Source organism: Myotis brandtii, unplaced genomic scaffold (genome assembly GCF_000412655.1).
Source record: "Myotis brandtii unplaced genomic scaffold, ASM41265v1 scaffold1104, whole genome shotgun sequence".
Taxonomy (NCBI): domain Eukaryota; kingdom Metazoa; phylum Chordata; class Mammalia; order Chiroptera; family Vespertilionidae; genus Myotis; species Myotis brandtii.
In genome coordinates this window covers 43,711-51,028 of record NW_005353765.1, presented here as the reverse complement: position 1 = coordinate 51,028, position 7,318 = coordinate 43,711, and positions in this window count along the sequence as shown.

The window sequence follows — 7,318 nt, the reverse complement described above, 5'->3', positions numbered from 1 at the left end:
CTTTAATTTATTTTTCACATTTTTCTGCATGCTCTCTGTTTTATTTGATTTATGGTGTTTTGTTTTGTTTTTCCTATTAGTCTGTTGATTTTGCTTTTTCATTTGCTAAGAAATGTGGTTTCATTGGCACCTCAGTGTGCATGGCTTGAAACTACCTCTTAAGAAATCTTTACAAGGAAATTAGATGATTAGCGATGTTTTTACAAATGTAACCTGAACAATAAAGATTAAAAAAAAAAAGAAATCTTTATAAGGAAATTAGATGATTAGTGATGTTTTTATTTTTTTATTGATTTCAGAGAGCAAGAGAGAGGGAGAGAGAGATAGAAACATCAATGATGAGAGAGAATCATTGATCAGCTGGCTCCTGCACACCCCCAATTGGGGATCAAGCCTGCAATTCAAGTATGTGCTCTTGATAGGAATCAAACCCAGGACCCTTCAGTCTGCAAGTGGATGCTCTATCCACTGAGCCAAACCAGCTAGGGTGATTAGCCATCTTTTGTAAAAATGGATCACCGAATATTTTCAGTAGGTCACATTTTCAGGTCGGTTTACTTAAGAGTAATTACCTTGCTGTCTGGTCTCAGGGTATTTTAGAAATTTACCTGCATTGTGAGGTGAGTAAGAGATATATCTTAAAGTCTATTGAACATTACCCATAGTGCCAGTCAAAATAGTTATTGCCCTGAGTTGAGTATGGGATGGAAATATTGATTGAAAGGGGAATGTGGAAATTATCTGAGGTTATGGAAATATTCAATATCTTGATGTAAGTGGAAGTTTGGAGTCTGAATAGATACGTAAAAATTTTTTAGTTGCATATTTAAGTTTTATGCAAATTACTGTAGGAAAATTAAATTTGTAGAAAAGTAAATAAATATTATTAAGAACTTTCAGGATTTACTTTATTGAGGATATTCAGAGCAATCCAGATGATGTGATTTCAATCCTCAGTATAGAAATTCCTTGTGGCAGAGTGTCCAGGCTCAGTGTAAAAGAATTCACCTCACAAAATATTATCATTATCAAAAATATATCTTTGGCCTCGGGAATTCCAAGGCAGGAGTTGATCTATGCTATTTTAGTCATATCTTCATGAACACATAGCAAATATCATCTTCAAACAAAAGGGATGAAGGTATTTTGAAATAGTATTAATGAGAATATTTATTTTCAACTTAATTAAATTAATGGATTAAATGTAATTCTTGATGAATACTATACAATTTGTTTATTTTCTTAAGGCTTAAAAGCTCAACAATACCTTCATGTCTTTCTAAGCTTTCATATTGCTCCATGCTGGGTGCGTGAAGTTAAGAATGAAAATTAGAATATTAAAACAGATAAATAATTGAATGATTTCTGTGATTTTAAAAATGCTTTGGTGATCCCTGCCGTGGCTCAGTGGTTGAGCATTGACCTATGAACCAGGAAGTCATGGTTTGTTTGATTCCTGGTCCAGGACACATGCTTGGATTGTGGGCTCAATCCCCAGTGTGGGGTGTGCAGGAGACAGCTGATCAATGATTCTCTCTCATCATTGATATTACTATTGTTCTCTCTCTCTTTCCTCCTCTCTGAAATCAATAAAAATATATTTTTAAAAAATAAAATACTTTGGTGATGTTTCAATGATTGTTATTATACAAAATAACTTATAAATGCATTGTGAAAATATTACGGCAATTCCATATTTGCTTCACTAACAATCATTTTTTGGGGCATCAATGCTTAAAACATCTGTAGACTTACTCAAAATAAAACATAGATTCAAATATATTCATAGAACAAGCATAAATCAAATTCACGGGGTTTTAAGTTTTAGTATTTTTATTAACATTATCCCGAATAAATACACTAGGTTTCTAGAGCAGAAAAGATGGTTACTATTTACTTAGAGCAAAGACTGTCTGTGTGGTTGCCCTGTGTTCTGATTTTTACTTCTAACATGATGTGATAGAATACAGATATTGCCCTACACAGAAAGGTTCTGCACTGAAAGGAGCCACTTCTAAATGACTTTTCTCTGCATATATAAAGAATCAGCAGTTCCTCCTCCCACCTAAAGATGTTTCCTTTGAAACATAATTGAATGCTATGTCCTTTCCTTATTCTGTGTCTTTATTATAAAAATAAATCTCTTAAAGGGAAAAATAGGATCAGTTACCAACTTTGCAACTCAAGAATATAATCAAAGTGTTTCATCACTCTTTGGAATGTAAATATAGATTTCTGTGGAGGTAATATCTTTGGATTTGTCCCACTAAGTGTTAGAAATGTTTTCAATGATGTTGCAGGAATGAGGAGGCAAGGCAAATTTACTCCTGCACAGAGGGTGCTGTTGCCAGCTGGAAATCATGGGCAAAGCACACCCAATGGGAAGTCCGTTCATGTTTTATTTCGATGCTGGTCTGCCCCTCACTCTGAATTCTGACTTGATTGGTCAGGGCTCAGAGCTTGGGTTCCCATTATTACGCTATTGGCTAATTCAGAGGAAGGGGAGGGGTAAGAGAGAACCTAAGATGGCAGCCCCCTGAGAATCTGAAGGTCATGTCAAAATGGCAGGACCTACAGTGGCAGCGAGCTCTTCTTTGACAGAAAAGACCCATGGTTCACTCTCATATAAAAATCAATTATAAATCATCTCCAAAGACTTATTTTTAGCAGAAATAAAACATTTCAGAATGAATTGCTCAGAAAGCCCTAATAGTGAAGCAATATAAAATTAAATTTTCTATAGCAGTACAGATTTTTAAAGAAAAGTGATATTACCATGAGTAAAGAATAGATTTTTATGAAGAAAAACAATTTTAATTTTATGAGTCCAGTCCTAGTCATAGCATTAGGTAATTTTAGGATGAACAGGTAGTAGAAAGAATAGTGCTAATACCATCATAATTAGATTTTTAGATTCCAGTTTATAATTATCCACTTGCCCTTGAAAACAATGTTGGTATTTAGTGAGGTATGATTTATATATCATTGAAATTTGATCCACAGACAAGTTACCTTAGGCCAATGCAGACGGGGGGGGGGGGGGGATGAAACTAGGTTTCTCATGTGTCATTCAATGTCCTTTTCACTACATCATGTTTCTCTGAAGAAATTAACATGGAATCTCCTAATTGGTCCCGTATGTTTAAAAGATAGATGATAGATATATAGATGATGATGATGATGATAGATAGATGGTAGATAGATAGGCAGATTATAGATAGAGACAGAGAAACAGAGATACAGAGGAAAACATTATTAAAAACAAAATCTCCCAACTCAGAAATCCTTTCCACAAAGTAGTAGAGGGGGAGAAAACAACACGTTAATTACTACTGAATGAGCATTAAAGCAGATTCTGATGTGCATCCCAGGCAATAGACTAAGAGGTTGCAAAGACAAAAAGAAACCCAACCCTTTTATATAACCAAGCAGATACAACCTATTACATACCATTTCCTTCAGAAAAACAATGACTAGTCCCTCCTTGGATGCAGGGACTCCACAGCATCTGTTGTCAAATGTAGTTTATCCCAATTGGTATGTTAATTGTCATTAGACAAAAGAAACATAAATCCTATCTTAATGAGAGCAGTGGAACAAGCTGTGCACTGACACTAGAATCTTGGAGGTATGGTGTCATCTTCCCTGATGTTTCCATTTCAAATAAATGGAGCCCAAGTTCTTGAGAAAGAACTTCCTGAGTCACAAAGCTGGCAAAAGTCTTATTTAGTTTCTTCATTTCCTCTTTAAAAATAAAAACCACTTTAGTTTTCTTTTCTTCATTGAATTTATTGAGGTGACACTGATTAACAAATGTCAAAATTATACAGGTTTCAGGTGCACAGTTCTAAAACACATCATCTGTACGCTGTTGTGTGTTCACCACCCCAAGTCAAATCTCCTTTCATTACCATTTATTCCCCCTGTATCCTCCTTCCCCCTCCCTCCCAGCTTCTCCCTGGCAATCAGTGTAAATTCATCCTCATGCTAAAAAGACATTCTGAGATGGCCAATTTTTCTCTTCTACACTTATGAGAGCAGATTAATTCTTTGGGAATCAATTATTAGATACTGTATGTATTAAGCAAGCTTTATGCTTAAAGTTAATTTTTAAATTTTAGTTAACTTTAAACATTAATTTCCACAAAGGTGAACTTTAATAACATTGCTAGCTGACAGTCTCTTATGTTTATAAAAATGTAAACATAAAGAAACAATAACTTAAGTGTAGGTAAGATGTGAAATTGGTTTTATTGTTATAGTTTTCTTTAATGAATAAGTTTTACATTAAACGAGAAGTAGAATTCTAGCTCTAACACTTGCTAGCTGAATGGTCCTGGGAAAAGCCTTTGAGCATCCATATTACCATCTGTAGAATCCACATTTTCAGGGTCATTTTAATATTTATATGAGATGGTATATATAAAGTTTCTGTAAAGTACCTACATTCAAAAATCATATTTAATAATTTTAGTTATCATCAAAATATTTGCTCACACATTAACAATTTTAATATCAAGAAACTTGGAAATTGATTTTCCAATTTTTCAGGAGAAGAAATTGAAGTTCAGGCAGCCTAAATACTTACTTTATAAACCTTTATTGTGCATGTAGCAAATCTGAGATTGAACATTGTCTTTTAAGTGAAGCTGCATTTGTTATTCTACTACTCTGGGCTGCCTTCATCCTAATTACTCATATCTTTCACTCTGCACCTATAAATGCCAGGCTTTACTTCATTCCTATAAGAGATAATTACATTCTTATGATATTCATACACCTTTCATCCTTTTGACTCCCAGGTATCTTGAATGGATTTGATGTGACTAGTACCCAAAGATGCTCAGAGCTCTACTGATACACAGAAAAAGGAGACTGAGTGTTTTTATAGGAAAAAAATTAAATGTTGCTTATTAGTTTGGCTTTATAAACCACAACTCTGGTAAATATTTTAAGTTCTAAAATATTTTTCTCATGTTATTTAAGAAAATTAAATATGTTTATTCAAAAACTCTAAAAACTTCTTTTCATGTGTCTTCCACCCTCCTCTGCTTTTTCCCCCTCAAATCCAAAACAGTTAAATAACCAAAATATAGTTGAGACATACAGTACTTTAATCATTAAAATGCACTATTTATATATCAAGAACCAGCAGAAAGAGCAGAAGTCCAAAATATAATGATGAGAATTAAATTTATGTATTATCCACAGATATAGTCAATGTTTTCTGATAATTAAGGATACAATAATTCAACATGCCATTTTGATATAGTTATGTGTGAAAAAGTTGCCTTTTTACATCTCCATTTAATCATAGTAATAAATTGAGAAAAAATGTCACCCAGAGATATATCACCCATTTATGCAGAAGTCAGAAATCTGTGTTAATTTTAAGCATTCTTACTTATTTGAACTACTAATGTTAAGATAATTTAATGTATTTTTCACTACTCTGAAAATTATGAGGCATTGCCATAAAAAGGCCATTCTACATGATGTATAATTAATACATAACTATATTTATAATTTGTGATGGTATTAAAAATGCCACTCAAGAAGTTTCCAGAGAGCAGACATTTGTACAAGGCTAAAGAAGATTCTCTCTTCTCCTGCACTTATTCCTTGCTTTTAACTTCCACACCAGGAAAGAAGCCTATTAATGGACAATATAGTACCAGAGCTTTACTTGACCAGAGATGGGGATAATTATTTTTAAGTAAATGTTTGGTCTAGAGGTAGTTCTGTCTAAAGACTCTCATGGAGGGCTGTCAATATGTGCATTAATAGATGTCATGATGTAATCTTATTTCATGCTTCCCTTGTATTCTTTAATGATGGACCTAGAATCCCAGAGGAAAAAGAGAATCCATGATCAGATCAAGTGGAATTTGGAGGGAGGCAAAATAAGTAAAAGACTTTCCCAAATCCAGTTGACATTATTTAAAATGGACTGAAAACTTGACCATGAAAAAGAAGGAGTTTTGCGACAGTGTAGATGGACCTGGAGATTATTATGCTAAATGAAATAACCAGTCAGAGAAAGGCAAATACCATTTTATCTCACTTATATGTGGACTCTAATGAGCAAAATAAACAGATGAGAAAACAGAACCAGAAGCATGAATATGGGTCAGAAGGGTAGGGATAGGAGGGACTGGAAGAAAGAAGCTGAAGAAATTAGCCAAAGAACATTCAAGCATAGTCCATGGATAGGGATAAGAGTGTGGTGATGGCCAGACAGAGGGAGTGAGAACTGGGTGGAGGTGGGTAAGTGGAGGGGGGAGAAAATGGGGGAATCTATGATAGTGTCAACAATAAAAATAAAATAAAAATTAAATATTGATAGAAACAACTAAATATAGACTCCATGATTCCATCTCTTGATGTAGACAGGTTAGGATTCATGATTCCTTAGAAAGTAATGCCCAGAATACAAGCTTTTGTTATTAAGATAATGGTGGATAACAACCTATTACCCATTGGTAATAAGTGGGATGGGAGAGGCTCACTCAGTACAAGACAAATACTATAAAAACAAAACATGAATCAGTTATGTAGGCTGCAAGTACTTATAGCTGGTTAACCTATCTTTATATTTATATTATCAATATTGTGTTCTCATTAGTAATAAACTGTACCCATAAGCCCTTTCACATGTTATAGGACATAAAAAATATATGTTAAACAAAACAAAACAAAACTATCACTGCTGAAAGTCTTTCTGAAATAAAGGGTTTATTGAGCCAAAATTCTAGCCAGAAGGACTAGGGCCTGGGGCATGTAGTCTAAACCACCAGTAGCAGGGCTAAGTGGAGAAGGCAACATTTCTATCATCACCATCCTGGAATTAATGGCCTTTCATACATTACTAGAGGCCTGGTGCACAAAAATTTGTGCACTTGGGGGTAGGGGGTCCCTCAGCCAGGGCCTGTGCCCTCTTGCAGTCTGGGACCCCTCGGGGGTGACCACTTGCTGGCTTAGGCCTGCTCCCCAGGGGATTGGGCCTAAGATGGCAATCAGACATCCCTCTGGCAGCCCGGCAGCCCTCGGGGGATGTCCATTTGCCAGTGGGGAGCAGACCTAAGCTTCAGTTGGACATCCTTAGTGTTGCTGAGGAGGCAGGAGAGGCTTCCACCACCACTGTTGTACTGGCAGCCATCAGCCTGGCTTGTGGCTGAGCAGAGCTCCCCCCATGAGAGCACACTGACCACCAGGGGGAAGCTCCTGCATTGAGCATCTGCCCCATGGTGGTCAGTGTGTGTCATAGTGACCAGTCATTCCCAGTCTTTCTGCTGTTAGGGTCAATTTGCATATTACC